Source organism: Falco rusticolus, chromosome Z (genome assembly GCF_015220075.1).
Source record: "Falco rusticolus isolate bFalRus1 chromosome Z, bFalRus1.pri, whole genome shotgun sequence".
In the NCBI taxonomy this organism is placed as follows: Eukaryota; Metazoa; Chordata; class Aves; order Falconiformes; family Falconidae; genus Falco; species Falco rusticolus.
In genome coordinates, this window is record NC_051210.1 from 4169997 (window position 1) to 4194585 (window position 24589).

A 24589-nucleotide genomic window follows, 5' to 3' on the forward strand; every position below is an offset into this window, starting at 1 on the left:
AGAAAACCCACACACCATAACGAAGCACGCAATATACATGAACTTAGGACAGTAGTTATGTACTGCTGTGTAACTGAACACTCCTTTTAAAAGCAGCTTTTACGTTACAAAATCAGCAACAAAACATCTCCGGGTTCTGTTGACCTCCATGCTTGAGTCTGAATATCCAAGATGTATGTCACCTCTTCTGGAGCTTTGATCTCGTGTTAGAAAGTAAAATATAATTACTACCATGTTGTTCAACTCAGTTGATAGAGGATCTGATATTTTAGGAAAGCTTTTGAGATGCCTAAGTTGAGAACAGAAGGGTGCTGTATTCCTGATTAAAAGGAGTGAGAGGTGTAGTTTGATCAGCACGATGCTCCAGCTGAAAATAAAGACCTAAAGACAAAGAAGCTAATAGCTAATGAAAGAAGTGCTTGCACATGAAATGAAAAGTGAGTGATTTGGCTGAATGTCCCCCTGACAGGGACAATTTAATTACATTTTCTCACAGTGACATCGCCATTTGCAGGACTGGGTCTGTCAGTTCCTAATTTAAATCATGATTTTTGAGGTTGAAAATGTTGGCCTATGCTAAAACACAACAGGCACAGACGTGGTATATCACATGAAGTGCCAGTCAAGAGATACATGTGTTATTTTTTTCTAACAAGTGAAAAATACTTTAATCCTTTGAAAAATGATTGAACTTTATACAAAATGCAGTATTGCCAATTTTCAGTGCTCAAAAAAATGCCATGCTATACTCTCCCCTGCCAAATTCAAGGTGTTAAGTTATATTATTTAAATATATACACTTAGATATACACACGGACTTATAAACATACACACATACTTGTATGTATATACATATACATGTACATGTGTACATATGTACGCATACATATATACACACACACATATAAAGGGAGCTCCTCATTTCTGCTCTTCATTTATAAAGATATTATTATGTACCTGCTTCTCAAGGGAAGGTGGTTTTTTCTTCAGTGACTAGTCCAGGTAAATTTCTTTTTTTTTTTCTTTGTTTTTCAGTCTTTGCCTTTTTTTTTTTGTTTGGGGGATTTTTTTTGTTTGTTTGCTTGTTATTGCTGGGTGTTTTAACACAGTTTGAAATTTACAAACTTTGAAAAATTGTTCTAGACATCACATTCATAAGGACCTGAGTGCTGAAAATGGAAGTTTAATGCAATATGGTCTTAGTAGGTCATTGGGTTTGCTTAAAAAAGGAATAAACACTTCAGTTCAGAGGGATGGGAAATAATTCCATTACCTTTCACAATTATTTTCAAGACTGGGCGTTAAAGCACAATGCAAAGAAATTTGTTAAAAGTAAAACATTTTATTCTGATAATGCCACCAAGAGATTTTCAACAAAGTAAAAAAAAATATTTTCCAGGTTCCTTCTAAAGTAAGCGTCCAATGAAAACCTCTGTTACCCAGAAGGTGTCTGTGACCAGGTCCATCATGTGTAGCTGTTACAGGGCAGGTAGTTGTTGCTTCAGACACTGAGACCATAGGCTGGATGGAGACTGACAGTGCGATGGGGCAGCTCTGTTTGGGCATGGTCTCACCCTGTCCACAGGTTGTATGCATCTGGTAAAAATATTGCATATCACCCATAGAGATACAGATAAATCTTACTGTTAACATGACATTCTGTGAGGAAGGACTGTGTAAATTAAAGACATGTTGATTTTTTTGTGTAGTGGACAGGTGCCCAGGTTAGAATAAATGGGCTGCCAGTGACAATCTTACTGTGGCCACTGAGTTCAGTGCAAGCCTGCTCTGATGGTGCTGATGGTGCACCTCGAGGTAAAGGCTACCCCAATTTAAAAGTCATCCCCTGGATCTCCTGCATCAGTCCTTGGTGTTACATGGCAGAATTTCTAAATTATGAATGACTTAAGACTCTTGGAGCAACCATAAATTTGGCTAGTATGTCTGTTCTGTGGACTTCTGTTGGTACTAAACCAACAGAGAACAGTACAGGCAGCCAGCGCTCATATGTGCTAACATCTGTTTTAACCTCAGTTTTAATGTTTGATGTAATTATTTAAAATGATTCAATATGAAATGAAATGAGATGGTGCTTTCTTTAACGTTCCTTCTAACAGATAAGGACATTTCATTTTTTTCACTTATAACTGGTGGGAAAATTTTGATTGAAATGAAGTTCCAATGAACTCGTGGCAAAATATTAAAGCTTTAAGTAATTATTTTCTCCTGCCTTCGGACAAGCTGCTTTCATTGCACAAGAGTGACTAAAAGAACCCGAGTTTCTTTTTCCCTCAAATAATCATCCTTACATATGCTCTGAAATGATCACTTTCTTTTAATTCAAGACAAAAAAAGGCATATTCATCTTTTAAGCAATGATAGAGACACCATTAAAACATAAATTTCAGCAAGCACCTGGAGCTTTTATTTGTTCTAATCTACATGACATAATTTCCCTCATTTCATAACAATGTATTCAGTTTGAATGGGGTTTTAGGTGCTGTATGTGTTGCAAAAGATAATGAACTAAACCAACCTGAAGCTGCATGCAAGGATCATGTGAAAATAAATACCATAGTAGTGAAACCTGCTGCAGAACTTGGCAGTTTATTTACCCATCTACAGTTATATTTATGCCATGATAGGCATAAAGAGAAATTACTTATCAAGGTTATGATTGCAGTTGCCTGGCACAGGAAAAGCAAAACAAGGAGTACATTTTAATGTTTTCAACAAGAAAAAGATGTAATTCTTTTGTATACCTCTGAGTATGGTTGTTTTTTCTTCCCAGCTTCTTTTACATCTTCATGTTGCAATTGTGATGTGAGTGACGTAGTGCTAGGCTTTTAGGAACTAAAGACCCATTAAACAATCAGTAAAGAACCATACAGGGTAAAAAGAAAATAATCATGGTCTGAGGCAACACAGACCGAACTGGATAGACCAAATCCTGCAATCCACCGCAGTTCACCCATTTTAAGATCTACTGACATCTTCCCACTAGAAGGTACCAAGAAACAAATTGCTGGTAGTGAGACTTCATTCAGCAGCAGTGGGAAAACCACAGCCTCATTACCAGTGCTGGTGCAATGCCATGTGGACATGAGACTGGCTGTTTCTAAAGAAATGCCCTTTTCTTAAGAAGCATCGCTGGTAGGAATAAAAACGAATATGCCTAAAAAGAAGACAGTGTCCCTAAGACTTTATGCCTATCTGCCTGCTCTCTATCTGACCCTAAATTAGGCCCCAGAAGGTGTAGTATTTAATACAGATACTGGGTACAATGTACCTTCTCACAATTAATAGAAAGTGCTGTTTTGTAATTAAAGGGTGAAGTGGGGCATGAGGAACATATGGAAAAGGAGACCCGTAATAAGTGACGGAGCCTTCAAAAGAAATTGCTAATTAGTATGCATTTGATGTGTACTATACCAGTTTTAAGACTTTGCCTGGAATAAATTGCTATGTTGGGTGTTCGAAGGAGTGGTGAGATTAGCATTTACAAAGGGGGCAATTTTCTGTCTTCTTGACTCTGTTAAATGGAGGAAACAACTTCCAAGACTGAAGCAGTAGTTAGCCCATCAATCATCCTCACAGCTGGAAACTGGAGATCCCAAATGCTGAGATGAGTTAATCCGCCAGTTAATAAGTTCATAGTGGCACCATATGGTGCTGGGCCACTCCACACTGGAGCAAGGACAGCACTGTTTACACAGGCATGCTGCTTTCTCAGGTACCTCCCTGCTGGCAGATCCCTTTGTTCTGGAGGATCAATTTACTTTGCACGGTAAATTGACTGAATTGATCAGTTCAGAGCACGTAATTGTTGGCTAATCCTGGGGAATCATGTCCTTCCCATATGGGAGAGACAAAAGGTGCTGGCAGTGGACAAGTTTCTTGCTCCATCCTGGAGGTTGTTTTCTCTGGATGCAATGGGCGTCGATTAAAGCTGCCAGTAGGTGCATACACAGCCCATATGGACTTCAAGTGACAGAGGTAATGGGAGGATCAGCTTCCTTCAGAGAGGTTACTTTAGGTGTCTCAGCCCAGCTGCAGTCACTAATTGTCCCAGAGGAGGAAAGCACACAGTGAAAGTAAGTACGTATGGAAAAAAAGTAAAAGTAAGTAGGTATGGAAAGTACCAACAGTTCAAGTGCCGGCCAGCACTTCTTTAAAACCCAAACACTGCATCACAGGTTAACAGGCAAACAAAAAAATAAAATAGACATGTTTAAAGCCACACAAGCAGGGCAATTTAGTACAAGGCATGAATAGGCCATGTCTCTGAATCAGATAAAGATTCACCCAGATGTGCCTAGGTGCTGCAGAATATGTAAATTTCTAGCTTTAACCTTGAAATACCTCAATTTTGCAAGTTGTTTTTTTTTTTTTTTTGCAAGTATTTTGCAAGAATGAACATATGCTTGAAGACACCATTTCAAAACACAGTGATTATGTTTTAACTTAAATAATAAAACTCATATTAGTCTGCAAATGTACCAAGTATCCCATTTAATCTTTTCTTTTTCATCAAGCTCCTTTTCTGTAACCAGTGCCTTTCTGATTAGTTTCTGAAGGAGCGGTAGATTCTTCTTTCACTTCACAAAAAACCTCATCTTTGGTTAACAAGCATAATAAATAAAGTATTTTGAAATATAACAATTACACATAGCTGGAATGTGTGATGCAGCTTTAAGTACAGTTTCCAAAAGGTGGGATTGTAGCATTGATCAAATACAAACACACATTTTTTAGAAGGTTTCCTTGTTTTGTCTCCACAGCCAGTGTAGGCTATTGGGACTTCTTTAACGTATAACTTGCTGCTTATTCCAGTTCCTTTGGAATCTGTGGACTGAACTTGATGGATAAGTATGACCTAGTATATGAAAAAAACACTCTCTGAGGTATAATTAAAACCTGAACTGAAAGAGCTAACTCATTGACAATTGGCTGTGAATGTAATGGGTTTGGAGCTATTATGATTGTTTTATGGAATGTTAGGTTTGGATATTCATCTCAGTACACAGAATTCATTGTTCTGACAGCCAAACAATGGTAAAAGTTAAATACCTCTTCCATTGCCCTTCCCCTTCTTTCCCTTTCCCTTTGCCCTTGCCCTTGTCCTTGCCCTTGCCCTTGCCTTTGCCCTTCCCTTTCTCCAAAACCTGTTCGTTCATTTTAACAAAGAGATGCTGGAAGGAGACCCTGGATCTCAGTTTCTGCTTGAATTCTCCCAACTTCAAGGAAGGTTTGTCTTGTCTCTTTTCAGTAGTAAGTGAGACCTACAGTTTAGAAAACTACTGCTCAGGAACCTTCTAGGATGAATTAGAAAGCAACGGTAGCAAATAGCTTCAAAACCAAAGCAGGAAGCAGTAAAGCAGTGTATCCAACTTCCACGGCACTATAGAAAAGTAAAATGTGATCTTTTTCAAGATGCAGAGCAAGCGATGGCACAGTGGGCAAGCTCAGTTCATCCAGCAAAAGGGCAGCTTTTCATCTGCAGTTCATTTCCCATAGTTTTGCAGGAAAAATACATGTAAGAAAGTGTAAATAACTGAATGTATACCCCTTTTCTGACCCTAATGCCTTTAAAAAAAATGTACCTCAAAAGAACATTTTTAAGACTAACTTAATTTTATGCATAAAAGAAGCAGAAAAGATTTCCTGTCTATTAGCAATGTCCTTTTAAATCACATAGTAGATTAAGTCATACATAGTATAACATAAACTACAATAGATAATGCTGATTGCAGGGTCTGACTTCATGTTTAAATGAATGACAGAACTTTTGGGGAAAAGACAAAAGAGAGGGCTTTGTAGATACTAGTATTGGGAATAGATCTATTTTCACAATGTCAGGCAAAAATTTATATTAATGAAGCTTTTTCTATTAGGTGATTTCATATTTAAGGAGAAGAATGTTGACGTACAAACCCCTTCAAAATCTGTAAAGTAGTAACCACTAGCCTATTGATCAACAAATCAAAATTCAATACCCCAAAAATAAAACATCCTAGTAGCACGCTTATAACATGTGCAATACTATATGTAACATATTACAAGATAGGTTGGTTTAAACCAATTTTCATTTCAAAGCAAATATTTTGTACCTGATGTCTGCAAACCTCTCAAAAGCTGGCTTTCTAATGGAAATACAGACATAAATTTGTATAGAAAGCATTTTAAATCACTGCTATAACAAAATAAGATGCCCTCTATGATTATTCTTTTTTTTCTGCAGGTTGCTGGGGTTTGAAAGTTTATGGTGTCATCGAGGAAGGACAGTGACTGACACATTGATGGGCATCTTGGTCTTCCTTGACCTAAATTGGCAGGATAAGTGTATAAATGGAAGCAAAAAGCTGCTTCACATGATTATTCTTAGCCTGCCAGCATTCTGCAATGCTTCTGGTAAGAAATGCCCCTAATAAAAGTGTTCAATCCAGATCCTTGCTCCGCCCCTGCTTCCTAAGCAGTGTAGCATGTACGACATGTAATAGAACAAACTATTTCTAAAGTTCAGAGGTGCTTCTGAATGCCCTCCAAGAAGCAGCACTGGTGTGTCAAGGTAGAAGTGGTCATTGCTGCCTTCAGTTCAAATAAACACATGGTACAAATCCTAAATGCTTAAATCCAAGGGATTCCATATTCTGGATTGCCAGTATTAATTTTTTTTTTCTTTTTCTTTTTTTTTACTGACTTCAGATATTCCTGAGCATGGGAAAACGGCAGTATATTTGGAGACACCCTCACCACTATTTGCTGGTGAATTCCCACCAGACTTGTCCTCTCACTGCACAACCCACAGAGAAGATGCCTGAGGTCATGAGTGCCACCCAACACTGAGGGGACAGACGGGTTCTTCTAGGGATCCTTGGCAGAACAATTTGGCAGCACTAAATTGTAGTTACAATTGCAGCTTTATTTTCTTAACAGAATATTGTGATTAGTATGGCGCAGAATTTATTAATATAATGGCACAGGATTTCTACAAGCAGAATCAATGTAGCACAACATATCAGTAGTGTAATACAGAGTCTATAATAATACTGATTTTACGGATGGTGCTCGGCGCTGTTACACTTGCCACTCCCGTGCCAGGGCCACCACCACCGCTGGGCTGGCCGGGTGCCTCAGCACCGGTGAGGAGGGGAGTTCTGGCACCCAGGAACCTTGAGGGAGGGGAGAAGAAATTGGTTTGGTGGGTCTGTTTGGGGCGTGGGACCTTCAGGGCCGGACAATGAGGGAAGGGAACAAATAATGCCCCTCTCGGTCACAGGGAATGAATGGCTGCTTCCCTCGTCAGGTGGTGTTAGCTGTGAGAACCACATTACCGGGGGGCAGGAGCAGGGAGTATCAGCCACCAGTAGTTGCCAGAGTTTGTCCTTTGATTCATGCAGCTGAGGTCAGTGCTTTGAAGATGGAGAGCTCAGAGACCTCCAACACACCCTTGCTTGTGATCCACTCCTGTCTAGGAGCCCCTGTCAGATCTAGGCTGCACAGACATGAAATACCATGGATGTCTTCTCCCAGGGAGTATAAAGGACTTATCTACACTTTTCATTCTTAAAACCAAGCAGAAACATCAGGTGCATGCTGCTCTGGGATCCAGTGGCTGAACATCACTCAACTGGTCCAGTTCCACCCCCCTTAGCTCTCCCCTCTCTTCCAGAGGAGTAGGAAACCACAGCAGCTCCTCATCAGGCAGCATCTCCTCCTCATCCCTGCAGCTTCTGGCACATGGGCAGCACCTTGGGAAGGAGCTCCAGACCAGAGCTTGGAATTGCCCACCTAAATTCGGGCAGACAGCTTACCTAAATCAGAAAGACTGAGTGACTTGATACCGAGAGATTTCGGCTTCAAAAAAAAGCAGTTATGTAATTGTCTCAAGGCAGAGTGAACTCTCAATTTTCCCTTCCTGAAAGCTTCAATAATTTCTTGCTTTATTAAAGTCCCCACATGAAAATGAGCTCGCAGAAAGTGCCTGACCTTACACTTCGTCTCCTTGCAAAGTTCACAATATCAATGCTACAAAGGAAGATGGGAACAGCAAACTCCAGCTGACTTGCTACCCATCCTTAGAAGGTACCTGAATGTCAGTTTTCTGTTTTGCCTGAGTATGTTCTTTGGACGTATTGCAAAGGCGAAACATGAACCTCTTTTGGCTTGTGCACATAAAGAATCACAACTACTCGGACTAAAGGCGTTCTCAAATAGCTCTTCTGATATCTAAAAGGTATGATTTGTACAAAAAAACCCTGAAAAACATGCACATTTCTGCTTCTTTATTTGCTGAATATAATTCAACTCAAAGAAAAGAGTTTATTTGCAGGAATCACCTTCACAGCTAACCACACTGCTGAAGCTTCAGATTCTTGCTGTAATGGTAGGAAAAAGGTTTCTATTTTTCCTGTGGGAACAAAGTTCCCATATTTTTGAAGTCATCTGTGTTTTCTTGGACCATTTGTAAACCAGCCTTCCCACACTCACCTGTTCCTTACAGTCATTATCCCATTGGCTCCTAATAGCAGACAATTTGAGCCAGATATTTTTCATACTCCTAGAAAGAGACCATAATGCAACCACTCCCCAATATAACAAGGAGCAGCAGCAAAGGACAGAAATCATGCAGGAATTCAGAATGATTCTGCTCTTCCAGTGACACTCATGTAACTGAAAGTAGAATTTGGGGTGCAGTTTATCACAACCCACAGCAGCCTGCTGTCTTATCCATCAGTCTAATTTTGGGGGGTTATGTCCAAATATTGAGTGCAAGTCTGGACAACTATAACTGTGGTGCTAACTGAGGGTATTTTGCTGCTGCACGTGACTGCGTGTGCCTTCCTCCCACCAGCCCCCAGGCACACATGACACCGGGTAAGAAAGTTGCTTCTGCAGCGGGGTCAGACCCAATTCCCCTTGTGGAAACATGAAAAACAAAACATATCACACTGCCCTACTAGGCTGCACTGTCCAGTTTGCATAGTACATAGCAACAAGTGACCTGTTAAATGATGACAAATCCTTTAGCTCCTGGCTTTAGACCTCTGACCTCTTGACTCCCTGCCTGTATCCAAGGAGCAGTCTGGGGAGAAGAATGCAATAAACGGCTTGTAGTCTAGTGGTCTCAAAAGAAATTACATCAAAACCGGCTGTTGCACCACTAGTCGTTAAAGACTGACAACATGTTAACTAAGATAAAGCCCTTATATTCTGTGGGCTTTTCCAATTGCTGAAGGTCCACCACTGCTTCCCACCTCACCCCCTTCACAGAAACAGCAGTAAATGCCATTCCAAGTATAATATGTGCTATCATTCTTTAAACTATGAGTAAAATATTTTTGATTGCAGTCTCTTCTTCCTTATATTAATTAACTGTGAGGGGCTGTGTTTCTCAACTCCAAGCTTTACAGTGTGTTCCCAACTTCAGAGCACAGGGCTGACTCAGCACATAATTTCTGCATTTCCAGTGGCTTCTGACTGTTATTTACACTTTGTTTTGGTTATAAATTAGAATTTCTCTCTCTCTGTTTTTCTTTCGGAAACATTACATACAGGTACACAGGATTTATGATGAAATAAAAGTGTACATTTGCCTTGCTGGTTTCAGTGCTGTCACCTGAAATGAATGGAGGCACAAGTTAAAACAGATTGTGCTTGACCAGTGGATGTCAAAATTTTACCATGGGATGTTTGACATACAGACTACATCTTTCTGTTCATCCATGCATGCATCCAAAATACAGCAAGCATCATTGGGGAGAAAATGGAAAAATGAAAGAGCACAGTGATGTTGGAGGAGCTCCTCAAAGGAAAGCATGTGGCTAAGCACCTCTTAAGAGTCCTTCAAATCCAAAGCAGTTGTCTACCATGTATTTGAACAAGGCTATAGATGAAAAGTAGAATGCCTGAGAAGGAGGGTCAAACCTTTCTTGCTACCTGATCCTTCCTCATCTCAATGTTTTTCTTGAAATCTCCACTTGTGGCCATTCCCTCTATACAAACTCTATGCTATAACTAAAGGAAAAAATTTATATTGGAAGTTCAGCCAGTAACTTCAGTGAAGCCATAAATCTACCTCTGCTATCTGTAAGATGCAGTAATAACAATAAAATAAAATAAAATAAAATAAAATAAAATAAAATAAAATAAAATAAAATAAAATAGTAGCATTTTAAGTCACAGAGAATCATTATTTCCAGGAAGAGACTGCCTAAAAGGGTCAATTATATCTTCTGCTGATGCTTGTGAAAAGCGATTAAAAGCTGAGGAAAACTGGCAAAATGAGGCAGCTACAGCAAGTTAATGTGAAGCCAAACGGTATTCCCAAAACAGAGAAGATACCGTGTCTTTTCTATTGGTGGAGAAGAGATGCAGAGTAACATCCAAGCTGGAGAAAATACATCTGTTAATAGACATAGATTGCTCCTAAAATAAGCCTATGCTGTATCTGCAGGTGCTTGAGGATGGCCTCTTCCCCTGTCAGCAATGCACTCTGCCTACTTTTCCATGACTGCCCAAGCTTAGGGTAGAGCAACATGCTCAGAAGACTTAGTACTGGAAAAACAGCCATGTACCTCTTGATATTGATTAATATCACTCCACTAGAGTAACTGGTGGATCCTCCACCCAAGAGAGTGCAGGTCTGGTTTTGGGAGAATGTCAGCCTACATCCAAAAGGAGGTTGCTAATCACCAGGTATGATGGGTGAAACACATCTTCCTCCAAACCAGGCCGTTACATTTCTAGAAATGACCAAATAAGCAGAGAAGAGGCAGCTTGGTGGCTTCATGGACCTGTCTGGGGGGGGGGGGGGGTGTGGGGTGTGCTTCTTCAGAAGAGAAATGCTCTGGGATCCTGCTCCTTGTTCTCCTGATCTACATCCTATGCAGCCCAACTCAGTGGCCAGGGCTAGAGCCCTGCTACATCTCAACAGACAGTCACCTATCATTTTGTTACCTTTAGTATCAGCCCCCAGGATCTTGTTTTTCCAGCCTTCTACTGGGGCCTCCCTTAGGATGAGGCAGCGGGAAGACAGCTTCCAAAATAAGTGTTTAAACCGCCAGTTTCTGTTATTGCTTCTACTCTTTCCCATCCCTAAAAGTGTGAGAAACCAGATCCTAGGCCATTGGTATTTCCTCTTGCTTCTCTGAGTAGTCAGACTAGAGGCTGAGACTTAACTGAAGGCAACCCTGTTCAACACACTTGGGAACAAGTCGGGAACTTGGCGTCTGGGCTGGAGGAACAGATCACCTCTGAGCCTACGCGTTGGAATTTAGGCAAAGTGTGTGCCTGGTGCACAATGGATCTCGCAACAATTGGGTAAAAGCTGGACAAGAGAATAGAACTACACTTTAGGGTTTCAAAAGTGCATATTCTTTACAGTAGTTTTACAGATCTGATGAGAAACAAAGTGGTTTTATGTACCCAAAATGTATTTCTTTGCGCTCCAACCTCAATCAGAGGTAGGACCCAACTGAGCTGTCTTCAAGAAGTACTCTTATTTTTATTCCACTCTATATTTAAGATGATACCTCACTCAGTATGTGCATATATAAACCAAAATCCTCTGCTTTTGACTGTTCACTTTAATGATCTGCAAAAAGAGAGTGAAAGCTCATTTCTCCCATGACGAGGCAGAACGCCTACTGAAAACTCACTTGGGAAAATAATCTGATACAAAGTTTCTTTGATTTTGACATGATTTTCTGTTTGCATTGATCTTGGCCTTAAGTAAATTTACTTTGTAAGAAAATAGCAGGGAATATTTTTAGCTTTTTAAGTGTAAAGGAAATAGAGTTATCTGTACCAGCTTCAAGGAACATGTGGCTGCTGGTGGTTTGGAAAGTGACACCTTTCACAGCAGCACAAAGGCAAGTTGACACAACATGTGGGTTATAAGTAAAGGAGCAGAAAGCAAGAAGTGACAGCTTCTGTTCATTTCAGAGAAACACTAAGAGCAAAAAGATGATTGTCTGGAGGCTTCCCTTTCTCTAGCTTTACATTTTCCTGATTCTCTCTCCTTTCTCTATTTTTTTTTTTTTTAAATAGCAAAAAAGACTGAGAAATATGCTTGCAGCAGTATGTGCATATGTTTGCCAGAAATTAGGTAGTAGTGCCATTTCATTTTTTTATTTGTTTTCAATGATTATAAAAATGTGTTCAACCCTGCAATATGAAGCATTGCAAAGTTAACTCCTCGATATTGCCCCGGAAGACCAAGCATGCTATTTTGGTTTAGATTGTTTCAGGCTGGTTGCTAACAGGGAGATTCGGGAGTCATCTCCACTGTATTATATCTTGCTTTCAACTTGCTTAAAAACTCTTTCAGTCATACTTCAGAGTCCAGCTACCCTATGCATTGCTGTGAACGACCCAGGCATAAGGCAAGTAGCAGATGAGACGCCCAAAGCCCTGGGTGGCCTCTGACACCACGCTGGGCTTGCAGCTGAAGCTTGAAACCAAAAGATTTTCATTCTGTAAAAGAGCATCAAGCTCAAGGACTGCTTCGGAGAAATGTTCCTGCTTCATACCTACCTTAGGGAATGGACCTCAGCATATCCAAAGGGAGGGCAAGCCAAAAACAGAAAACCTGTCATCTTCTCACTACAGGGAGATGGTGCCAGAGGTGCTCCCTAACACCAGTCTGGGGATCCAGGTCAAATATGGATACTGGTCTGCCCAACAGCCCACACCCACCCCTCATTTCTACCAAAACGGAGCAAAAAATGGTGAAAAGGGGGCCCCTGTACAGCTCCATCTGTCAGCACGCTGTGGGGCATGTAGCTGTCCCCAGCAACTGGGAAACTCTCCAGATCCCTCACACCCTGAGATAATCTTGTCTTGGTCCCTTCAGTGCTGAGCCAATGCCTTTCGTCGGTTAAACTAAACCCCTTGGTTTCATTTGGAGGCAGGGTGTATAAGGAGTTGTATGTGATTCATTAAGCTGCATGCTTCTCTGAAAGCTGTATGAACCCCTAGGAGACATCCATGAACATCTGTGCAGGTTTTCACTAGGCACAGAAAGGAATGTAAGGAACAGCACTACTGAGAAAGCTCACATCCTGAATCACACTCCTGTTTATACCCGTGTGTGGCTGAAGGACACTGATATGAAGTGGGGACTTTCCACAGCATGAAAAAAAAATATTCCCTTTTCTTCTGGAGGGTGCTGCAGATCTCAGCACAGAGGTGTAAAGCGTTGTTTCTGAGAAATGGTTTGTCCAGTGGGAATGCATCCCCTTTTAGCTCACCCTGACCCAGCTTGCCTCTCCCTGGGTGCCACAGCCGTGGGAACCTGATGAGAAGCAGTGTTATGGCCAGGGACTTACTGGTCTGCTGCAGCTGAAGAGGTTCATTAATACTACAGTACTACTAAAATAATAATTTCTTCAGCATTTTTTGGCCACAAACCTGTTCATGTTAAGAATATGCTGAAAAATATGAAAGCTACTATTTTCCACTGGCCTAATCGAGCATGCACTGGGTAGAGAAATTCTCATCCAAAAATTCTTAATGGGTCAGAGGTCCTTATTTTTGCAAAACAATACCAGCAATCATTTTTTTCTTTGTTTTGCTAAATCACCTCTGTGATTTCCCTAAATAGTTCCTGATGCTTTGTACAAAATACTCCCAGCACTACTTCTCCTCCTCCTGGGTGATTTACCTCTCAGAGAGAGATTAACGAATCACCAGCATTAGCATATACAATTGATGAGAAAATACTGGAATAATCTATAGCAGAAAATATAACTCTCAGGAAAATGCTTTTATTCCCTCACACATTTTGTGTAAGTTTTCTGTGCTCTGAACTGGATCAATATTCATGTAACTAGAAAATGCACTTTGTGCAAGGAAAAACATTTGGTAAATGCGGAATAGGAGGAATCAAAGTTTATACTCTTCTCCATAGCTACTTTTGTGTATTTAATACAACACACTTGCAAGCTGATTTTCTTTTTATAAATTAATACAGCTGTGAGCCAGTCAAGCTGCTCTGGAAATGTACTGTGAAAGCTGCTCATTTATATTAAGGATTCCTTAAAACACTCCTCATACCTGTAAGGCCTGTAAAGGGACTTTAAAATGTGTGGAAATGTCATTTAGTCCCAGATTAAGGATCTCTGCCCTCCATAAAGTAGCATTAGCACAAATGTCTGTTAAGTTCTCTCTCTTTAAGAGAAAGCACCTGAATGAGACTGCAGATTTATATCCTTTGTGGTTCCACAGTGAGCTGAATTTTCATTTCAGATTATTATTTTAGTAATAGGAATAACGTCTGTGTGTTTGTCAGTCACTCAGCTGTATAGCACATGCCCTGGGTAGGTTTCTGTACCATTGCTTGTGAAATCCAAGCTTGACCCTCTGTTGCTTTCTAAAGTATTATTTTATAGACTGAAATGTTTGTCTTCAAGACCACTGATGTAGAAACTGACAGCCTTCAGGGTGTAGGAATCTTTGGCTGAGTCACTTGTAAACTACTGCAACGAAATGACAGTTTGCCAGCATGCAAAGCCATTAGAAAAGAACAGCTGGGTGACCGTCGTGCATTGGAATGACGTATTTGATCCCATTTGCTGTATATTGTGTATGCTGAAGTTTATCGTTCAGAGCCTACAAGTGGAGGAGAAAACACAGAGGTAGCTGTTTGAAATCCAACAGCAATCTTCCATTCAATACAGCATACAGCAAGGTGTAGATACTATTTAAAATAGTATAGATTATGAGGCTGTGCCTCAGCTATTAAAACCTGTGTGGCTCTCTCCAGCAGTTAGCAAACTGCCTCAGAAGGCAAAGGAAGACAGCTGTACCATCATGTACATATGTACAAAAGTGTCTGCATATAATTTCTATGTAACTACCATTAACATAAATGTCTCTCATTTAAATATTGCTTATCAACCACATGTAATAGATGCATCGCATATAAGCAAAAATGTGCATACAGCTATACATTCTATGCATTTAATTATCAGCTGTGTATAAATTCGAACACACATGCATCTATAAATCTATAGATATTTTACAAATGTTTGTATTTTACAGATCAATCATACATATTTATAATGCTATATTTGTGTACTATGCACAGGGAAAGCAGCACAAACACATGCAAATGTGTGCCTGTGATATAAGAATGAAGTTTACAAACATATATGCAAATGCAAATGTGACATGTCACTTTCATACAGCAGATCTAATTCTTTCCTCCCACATGTTACCCTTGAACTGGTATAATTTCATTGAAAAAAACGTATTACTACAGATTTACTCCAGCACAGAAAGCTTCAGACTCCAGATCTGCAAATTTAGTACCTAATAGGCTTCGTTCTTGAGACAACAGGTTTGGAAAAACCAAGTGATGTCTGCTGTCTTTCCTCCTTTATTTGACTTTTGATATTGCTTCACAATGCCCTGTGGAACACAGTCACGAAATAATCTCTGTAACTTGGTAGCTGAGTGATGGAGTATCCGTGATCTTGTTGGAAGTCACAGATGGACTAAAATTTCTTCCTTTTTTTGTTTTAAGCTAAAATCTCACTAAAGAACTCCTGTAGAAGTACAGTAGAAGATTGACTAGGTCCGAAGAGCAATTTCTATGTAATTTTAAAGGAAAGGAGGAAAATCTGTCAGCCTAATAAAAACTTTGGGTTTTTTATTCTGTGTGTCTTTAGTTCACAGTCGTCATAAATCGTTCCAGTACTCGTACACTCTCTTTTCAGATTTCTTCTAGAGCCTGTAGTTAATAAACTACCCACTAAGGGAACTGAAATTCTTGCTGAACTTAACCTGATCTTCATATGAATTTTCCAAAGAACATTTAAAGTCTTTTGAAACCTTTTTTCATCTTACCTTTGTTTTATTCAGCATGAAAATAATTACCATTTGCTTACCATAAACAGTTATTTTCAACTGTGGAAGGATTAGAAGTGGCAAGAAAATCTTAAGGCAACAATGAAGAAGAATTTTTTACAAAATTTTTTGTCAGAAATGTGAATATACTTCTGTGGTATATTCCATTTTGACAGCTCATTGCAAACTCTCACAACTTTCTATGTATAGTAATACTGCTCATTAATTAATAGCTTTTCTCTGCTCACAGTTTCGATGAATTTGCAAGAGTTATTAACACAAGTTATAATCACAATTGTTCATGTTCTGTCTGCATGTGTGCTGCCCCTGGATATTAAGGGTTGTCCAAAGGGGAAATGAATGTAGAATCAATCCTGAGAAGAAAATTAATAAATTTTAAAATTTTTTCTCCAGAAGAAACACTTCTGGTTTACATTTCATTATCTCATCAGTTTGTTGGCAAACGAAGGTGAAATACTGTTTTTTGTGAGTCAGCGGGAAACTTGGCTGGTTTTACAGTTTTAAGTCTCAAGAAAGCTGTATACATAGAAAGACTATATTGTTCTAGTGGTGTAGTGGTTGTAGCGGTGATAGCATCAATATCGTCTCATTTATTTCCCTTCCAGGTCAGAATCTAACTCACAGGTTTTGTTTTATACTTAAATCATTTCTACTCTAGGATAGGGGTGGCATTTTGTTTTACTTGAAGGTGTAAAATACTTCGTTAGTTCATCACCCATACTAAGGCAAATACTGTTAATTTATTTCTAATATGTTTTTAGGGAGGTTTTTGTGGAGAGGATGCTCCTCCTTTAATATCTTAACAACATTTTTTCAGGAGTTGGGAGCCATGTGTGGACAAACTGGAGATGAAAAATGGAAGTGAAATTTTAGTAATGATAAATTCGGTAGACAGGTATTGATTTTAATAAAGTCATTTTTAAATAAGCAATTATTACATGACCTCCATAAATAATGAGTCAAAACTGTCATCAGATGAGGTCAATTGATACACTCAATCATTTCAGTGTACTGAGTCAGAACTGTGCGTATTTTTGCTTCTTGATATAGAAAAGTCACTGAATTTTTTACCTGCAAGTTATCAAATTACATAAATTATAGAAGTAGTACACTGATGATCCACAAATCCAGGACATAGCCAGAGCTGGGAAAGGTCAAGTGTCTGAACTTTATCATTTCTTCTCCAAACAAGGTGTATGCTGGGGGGAGCTAGCAATGAAACTGACAAAATGCTTAGAAGAGTAAGAACCTTTCAAAATTTAATATGTTAATGTAAATAGCATCCATAGCTGACAACTGCATACACAGATCAGCTTATTGCAGACCCAGAAATGTTCTCCTGAGTTTAGTTGCTGACCAGCAGATGGACACCTGCTTTTCTGAATGGAGAAAGTATGTGTAGAACAAAATAAAACACATATTTGAAAACTTTGCTGTAAAATACAACTAGCCTCTTGACTCTGTAAAATAATCTTAGTCATTCTCTTTGGCTGATTTGAAGGGAAAAACTTGAAATAGAGATAAATTCTTTTTTAAAAAAATTATCCTGTTCCTTGCTGAGGAAATATTTCATGTGACTATGAGCAAGTCCCTAGATTTTGCATACATGTTTGAATCTATGTGGAACCTCTAGCACAGAATACTTTGATTTCTTGGGAATAAATATCTTTATGGATAATATTTTTGAATAAAATTATCATATCCTGGAATAATTATTGTGGGGTTTGAATGAAACAATTACACCAAAGCGAAGTTGAATCCCAAATAGATAGTTCCCCTGTAACAACTATTAAATTGTTGTTCTGTAAATGAGACGATGCTCATTTATTTTCATATAGACAGTGTCTGAAAGCAGTGTTTCATTTGTTAGGCTGTGCAAGAGGGACATCAGCACTTCCCTACATCATGGCAGTGTTCTAAGAAGTACAGTTGCAGACTTGCAGGTTTTGCCATGGCAGGCACGCCAGTATTTAAAATTAAGAAAGATAAGAAGATAAACAGGGTATTACCTTCTGTTTCTTCATCCAGACTACTATTGCCATCATGTAATAGTTCTGCTTAAAAACATTTTTTCATTTAGGAATTTGGAGCCGCACTTATATTTGTCACCCAGGGACTGGGAGAAGGGCAGTTTTATGCCTTTGTGCCAGCTGCAAAGCAGCAAAGGTGTCAAAGGAAAAAGTTCCTATGGACTTCACTGCTGTTTTGGATTTACACTGTCATAGCATATCCTCAGGTACTGAGTATGAACTTCTCATGTACAGAAGACTAAACCTCTAAGAATGTGGAAACCAAAATGTTGCAAGAAAAAAAAGACAAAGAGAAGCCCAAGAATAGCATGTCAGACACATCTCTGCTAAAACAGAGCTTTCTGCTGAAAGCTGAAGATTCTGTGACCGTCGACTACTTCAGTTGAAGGTAATATATTAATGCATAAGGTATCATACAGTTTAAGTTCATTTTTAACAAAATGTCCAGGATCTGGAAAGTTTTTACGCTCACTGGGTGTTCCAACTTTTCGGTATATGTTAAACTGCTACTTGATTTGCAATCATTTGCAATCAAAGGTCTGATACTTGCCATTCCCATTGGGAAACTGTAGGTGTTGCTGAAGCTGCACAGTTGCATCAGAGAGGCAGGTGACCTAATCACACCCTAGAAGCATTGGTTAATACTTTTAACACCCTCTCAAGCAATCTGTTTTCCTGCTTCTGTGGGATACTTGAAAATGCATTTGCATTTGATGCATTCCTTGTCACTTGGGATTTTTCTTTTGGGTGTGGGGTACTTTTTGGCATTCTTCAAGTAACCTTCCCAGACCACCAGCCTGTAACGATTTTAGCTTGTTCGTGAATCACGCCCTACAAAAAGCTCTGTAATGTATGGAGCAGTCGGCAAAGAGATTTCGTTTCAATTTAATGAATTTCAAAAATCAAGGTCTGTTAAAAGCTGATTGTGTTCCAGAGACTTTAGAGTGCATGGTAGTGAGTGTCTTTATTACACTTTAAAGGAAAGTTGGTTAACAATACACTGTAAACAATACTGGGAGTTTAGTCTTCCAGTTTATCACTCTTGTTATCCCAGGGACCAATTCTCCAAGCACAATCTGTTTCCAGTCTTTTTGTCATCAGAGTGGAAAGATCACTGGCCTTTGACATGGCATGAGCTGCCGAGAGAATCAAGGGGAACCGCACCACCAGGACGAAGGACAAGGATCAGAGCTGGGCTGAAAACAGCTTTGGAGCCTGCCGAGCATGAGAAGTTTCCCAGAGATGCCAGGGAGCTCAGTTTTTGCTTGGCACTTGGTTTTGCTGGATGCAAGCACCTTTCAGAGCTTCATACTGAAATGTTCACATTTGAGGCACTCCTCGCTGTGATATCACTGTGTCACTCACTCCAAGCATCTTCAGAATGGCCTAAAAATAGGCCTGTCAGTCACAAAAGTAAGAAAATAGAAAACTTCCAACAGTCTGACATAGCTGAATAGAAAGATTTACATTTCCTACCATGGGAGAAAACACAGAATGAAGTCTGATAAAAATAAAATAATAAAATAAAAATAAAAAAGACAGATCAAATGAAAGAATGACTGTAATTATCCCTGTACTGATGTTGCCTGTCTCATCAAAACAGCCTTAAACCACTCCTTTCCAAAGTGTAATTTTCTATGGCATAACTTATTTGTAACTTAGACAAGAATTATGTTGCTATATCAAGCAAAAAATGGATGTGTTTTTACTTGTCTTTCTCTTCTTTGCACGCAAAGTGAAATAAAAACAATGCTGAACTTTATTCTACCAGTAAAAAGGGAAAACTTAAAAAAAATATTAATGTGGAGTATGCACATGGTACACCTATACTTTTCAAAGTATGTCTGCCTTAAAAAATCTTGTTAACAGTGGTCCCCTTTTCAGTATTGATGTCTTCAGGCAAAGTTTAAGGATTTCAAGTCAAACTGTCAGGTGGCAGAGTGACCGTACAGTGTCGTCCTCCGCGCAGCACTGGCCAAACCAACCCATGTGACTGTGAATGGTAAAGCCTGGTGGGTTCCCCATTTTTCTGGGGGAAACCCTCTGCTGTGAAACCAAAGCAACCAATGCCTATAATGGCGTGACTGCTGCTTCTTCTTCATGATTATCATCCTTAAATAAGCTTCCACCGGTGGTATCCTCCAAAACCACTACTTTGCAACAAATGGAAGAGCAAATAAAGTCAGCCTTGTCCAAAGGTGCCTAAGCTTCTCTGTAATTCATCAGAGACGGCTGAGGGGTGATCCTAAAACATTTCTACTACAGTCTTGGGCCATCTTAACTGCCCTGGTGAGTAAGTATTTCTTCTTTCACAAGGCTATCTTTATTAAGACACAGCAGACATGTTGAAGACCTCCCTGATGATGGAGACTGGTTACTGTATTGAACCTAAATGCTTTCTGTCTGCCAGGAGTTTTCAGCATGATGGAAGAAACAGAGCAGCAGAAAGAAGAAAATGTGCCTTATTTTTCTTTTTCTTACCTCCTCTTCTCCCACCTTCCCCGAATAAGCTGTGTTTATTTAGATAAGTTTGTGGGCAACACCTCCCCGACTGCTTGTGGGACAGATCATTGGTCTGGTGTTCCCGGCTGTTGGATACCACAAAATTCCACATCAGGAAAATCGTGCTGCTCATGGCGCTTGTACATGCCTTTGCGTACCCCATCGTTAAAAAAAGCAAAATCATTTTACAGTAGTACTAGTCAGTAGTTGCCTCATTTTCTATATGGGTCACTGCACTATTGCACATACAACAAAATAACATATAAAATCTTACATCATGCCCTGTTTTCAGTTATGCCTGTTTAAACATATGTTTCTGTAGGAGAAAACTGGCCAAACACAACACACTGGCTCTTATCTGAATATATTAATTGATTCAAAACATGATAAAAGGATTTTATTTGCTCTGCAACTGGTCCAGCTCCAACTCAAAATATGTCTAATTTCATTTGGGATGAGAGCAGGTTGTCTTTTCAGTTGGAATTTTTATATTTATGCCACTATCCTTTTTTTTTTTTTTTTTTTTTTCTTTTCCCCCCTATATTAAAGAAGTTCTTCTCATGGGATGGATGTCTTCTGAAACTATGAAGCTGAAAAGAGGAAAACTAATCCAGGACAGATCACTTACCTTCATCAGCTGAGCTTTGTGTAACATTACCAGAAAGCTGGGCAGAGGGAACCCAGTAAAGTACCATTCAGAGACTGTTAAGGTTGTTTCTTTCGTTTGGAAACTGGATTAAGCAATACCTGATCGCGCTAACCTTTTCTTCTTTTTCAGACCTCAGTTTTAAGATATATAGGTATCTGTCTTTGCAGAGTGCCTGGGAAGTACACCACCGACAATGTGCACTGCAAGCAGTAATTTGGCTAAAGCATGTCCATGAGAACTAGAAAACAATTCTGTTATCACAGTGGCAACAGAAATGGACAAATGTATATGTTTGATGAAACACGAAGTTCAAAGTATGGACTGGTTTTTAGATGTCTTTTTTAGCATTCCTCATCTTTTTAAGGCAAAGAAGTGGCTTTAGGAAATGACAAGCAAATGATAATTTTAAGAACTTTTAATGTTTCAGTGATCCCAGCAAACACTTCTATGAAGTATTTTTGTCAGACTTTGTGAGGCTGGCATTTTGGTATACATTGAATCAACGTACCAAAGAAACATTTTGGTACGCTGGTCTTCCGATAGCACTTCTTTTGGGAAATTATAACGAGCAGTGCAGGACTTAAGGGTTTTGCCTTCAGCTGTCTAAAACATCTCAAATATTGAAGGGGAAAAAAAATCTTAAAAAGCAAACAGGTATCTCTCTCTGTGATTCCTCGAGAAAGGGCTTGTACACCTGCTGCTTGCAAGTTTCCTTATGCCAGGATCAGAGTGCTGCAGATACAACAAGATGCACTGTCCTGCTTTCCATCACTGATTTCTCTCTGAATACAGAGCTGTGTTGTGACTCTCGCAGTACCCACAGCACAGCAGAGCTGACAGTCTTCCTTAAAATACTTATTGTTAATAGCCCATGATTGCTTCTCCATTTCTAGCAGACCTTTTTTTAAGTAAAACATGTTATTTATTGGATTAATATGAGCTTTGCATGTGTGTGGACTGGTGCTCTGCAGTTCGGGCACTTCCTCCATAAGGTTCCTCAAGGTTTTGTCAGTGCAGAGTCAGGCTGATCCTTCCTGCTCTCTATACTTATCTATCATATACCACCATATCTGTTATATACTTTACGTACAATTTGTGCAGAATATACAGAGTGATAACGACCTGTACAAACTATATGCTATTACCCAAATGGGTCAGTGATGGTAGTTAAAAGGGTAATTATGCAACTACATGTTGCTTCAAAGCATAGGTGTCTGATTTACAGATCATCTAAACAAATACCAAAAGCTCTGGAAATGTCTCATGGAGAAATACAAATATGCAGAGCAGCATAATGCCTTGGTAGCAACTGTGGCATGAAAGACACTCTTTCCAGTTCTCGCAGAATGTAGTTACATTATTATTATGACAGCGATCTCCTTTAGTATGGACATTTAGACTTAAAAAAAGATATTGTAAAAATACAACTGCTCCACTCGGCACTCTTCCTCTTACCTTGCTGGTGTTAATGACTAATGCATATTAGTCTGTTCAACCAATACAGCTAAGAAGGAGTGAGCTAGGTTTTTCTCCTTAGCTCAGTTTCAGTTTCTTGCTTTTATACCTGCTCTTATGCTGGCATGTGCATCCCTTGTGGTCAGAGCCTGAGCCCTCTTTTATGTTTTACTTTTTCAAGAAGCTACCAGTCGTAAAATTAATTTCTGTGGTGTGGACATATTCCTCCTTCCCCCTTCCCCATGTGAACTTGTTCTGATGATTTCAAGGCAAGAGCTGAGGATCTCCAAACTGAATGCCTATTTCATGCCCTAATCCACCTCAATGGTAGCAAGAAAAGTTAAATAAAGATCAGGGCATTTAAATTATATCCATAGTTCCTTCTAGTTTTTTCTAAACTCTCATATCACTTAAAGTTACAAAGCCATAGGATGAAGAGACAGGAAAAAACAATGTCTGGTAGCTCTAGCGGTCTTTACTTACAATGAAAGTATTTCTGCGTAGTGATGCTGTGTGCAGTGCTTTGCTGTGTATGGATCAGAAGTTGGATTGCACTCTTATTACAGAATATTAGAGAAGGTATAATTGTAAATGAAATAGTTAAATAGGGAGAAATGTGTCAGTGGAAGTTTCTTTGTATACCTAGAACAGAGCCAAGAACAAGTGACAGAATAGAAAGTCTGTTATTTGGAAAGAAAAAAATAAAAATAAAAGAAATAAAGAGACTTGAAAGGCAACAGCAGCTACACCTAAGTAGTACTTGCAATAAACAGGCCTGCATAACTAAAACATTAGAAACCTACCTGAACTATGCAAGGATCTCCTAATCATAAATCACTGTTTTTAACGAAGGCTAATAAACTGGCAGATGATTTCCGAAGGAGAGCTACAACACAGGGTGCAAAACTTGACTTGGATTGAAATAGAAAGTTATAGATCAGTTAGAGTAACTACAAGTAAGGTTACACAAACGCTTCATTGAAGAAAACTGAAGCCAATCTGGGAAGCAACTAAAACAATAGAGTCTAGAACTGAAGACAATACAATTGTAAGCATGCTTTCATAAAAGCTGGGAGCTATAAAATTCTTGATTTATTTTTTGCATGATCACATGTGATCAATAAGATAGTTTTGAGCTAGTATATGTTGTAATATGCATTAATCTACCTAAGACTTTGTGATGTTTGGAGGTTTTTTTAACAGGCACTAACTGAAACTGAGGGAACTCACCCTGTTTAGATTAATATCTGACCTATCTTCCATATTTTGAGATCAATCAGTAAGGAGACATCAAAGATGGGCCTTCCTAATGAGATCCCCCATGGACTAGTTCTTGTTCCAAAACTATCCAGTATTTTTATTAATACCAGACCCTGTAGATTGCCAGTACTACACAGACTCACAAGCAGTACACAGCTATGGCAATGAATTATACAATAGCTATGGCTTGAATAATGATCTTACAAAGTCACAATTAAGAGAATGTGTTTCAATAAACTCAAATGCAACCCAGAAAAATACCTGCAAAACCCTTCTGAGGACAGGGGGGCAAACATTAGGGTTTTCAAAATTAGCACATTCTATGTGAATTTGGGGGTAAATATAGAGGCAGAGGAACTGACATGATAATTGACACACAACAAAAATTAAATGCCAGGCTGGCCTTGCTCTGTGTGAACGTTAGTGAGAAGGCACTGCACTACTCTGCCCCATCCTCACTTAATCAAAGGGATGAGAAGACCTGAAAAGATGTCAGTAGAGTCACAAACAGCGATTGAGGGGGCTGGGGAAAGGGCACGCAGCAAGTGCCTGAGCTGTCTTTTTGCAGGCAGATGGGAGCTCGCTGCGCTTACACCTCGAGCGGATCAACACGGCCAGCCCAGACCCAGGAAGGCATCTCACAAGAAGTACTGATGCAGATTTTGGCAGGCAGAGGCGCACCCAGGTGCCTGTGACTGGGTTCTTTGGCAGTGCAACCTCCCATCCTGCGCCAGTGCCACACCGGGCACTGGGCAGCTGCTCCAGCTCCCTGCTGCCTTTGAGCGGATAAACTCAGCTCAGGGCTGGCATGCTCGCTCAT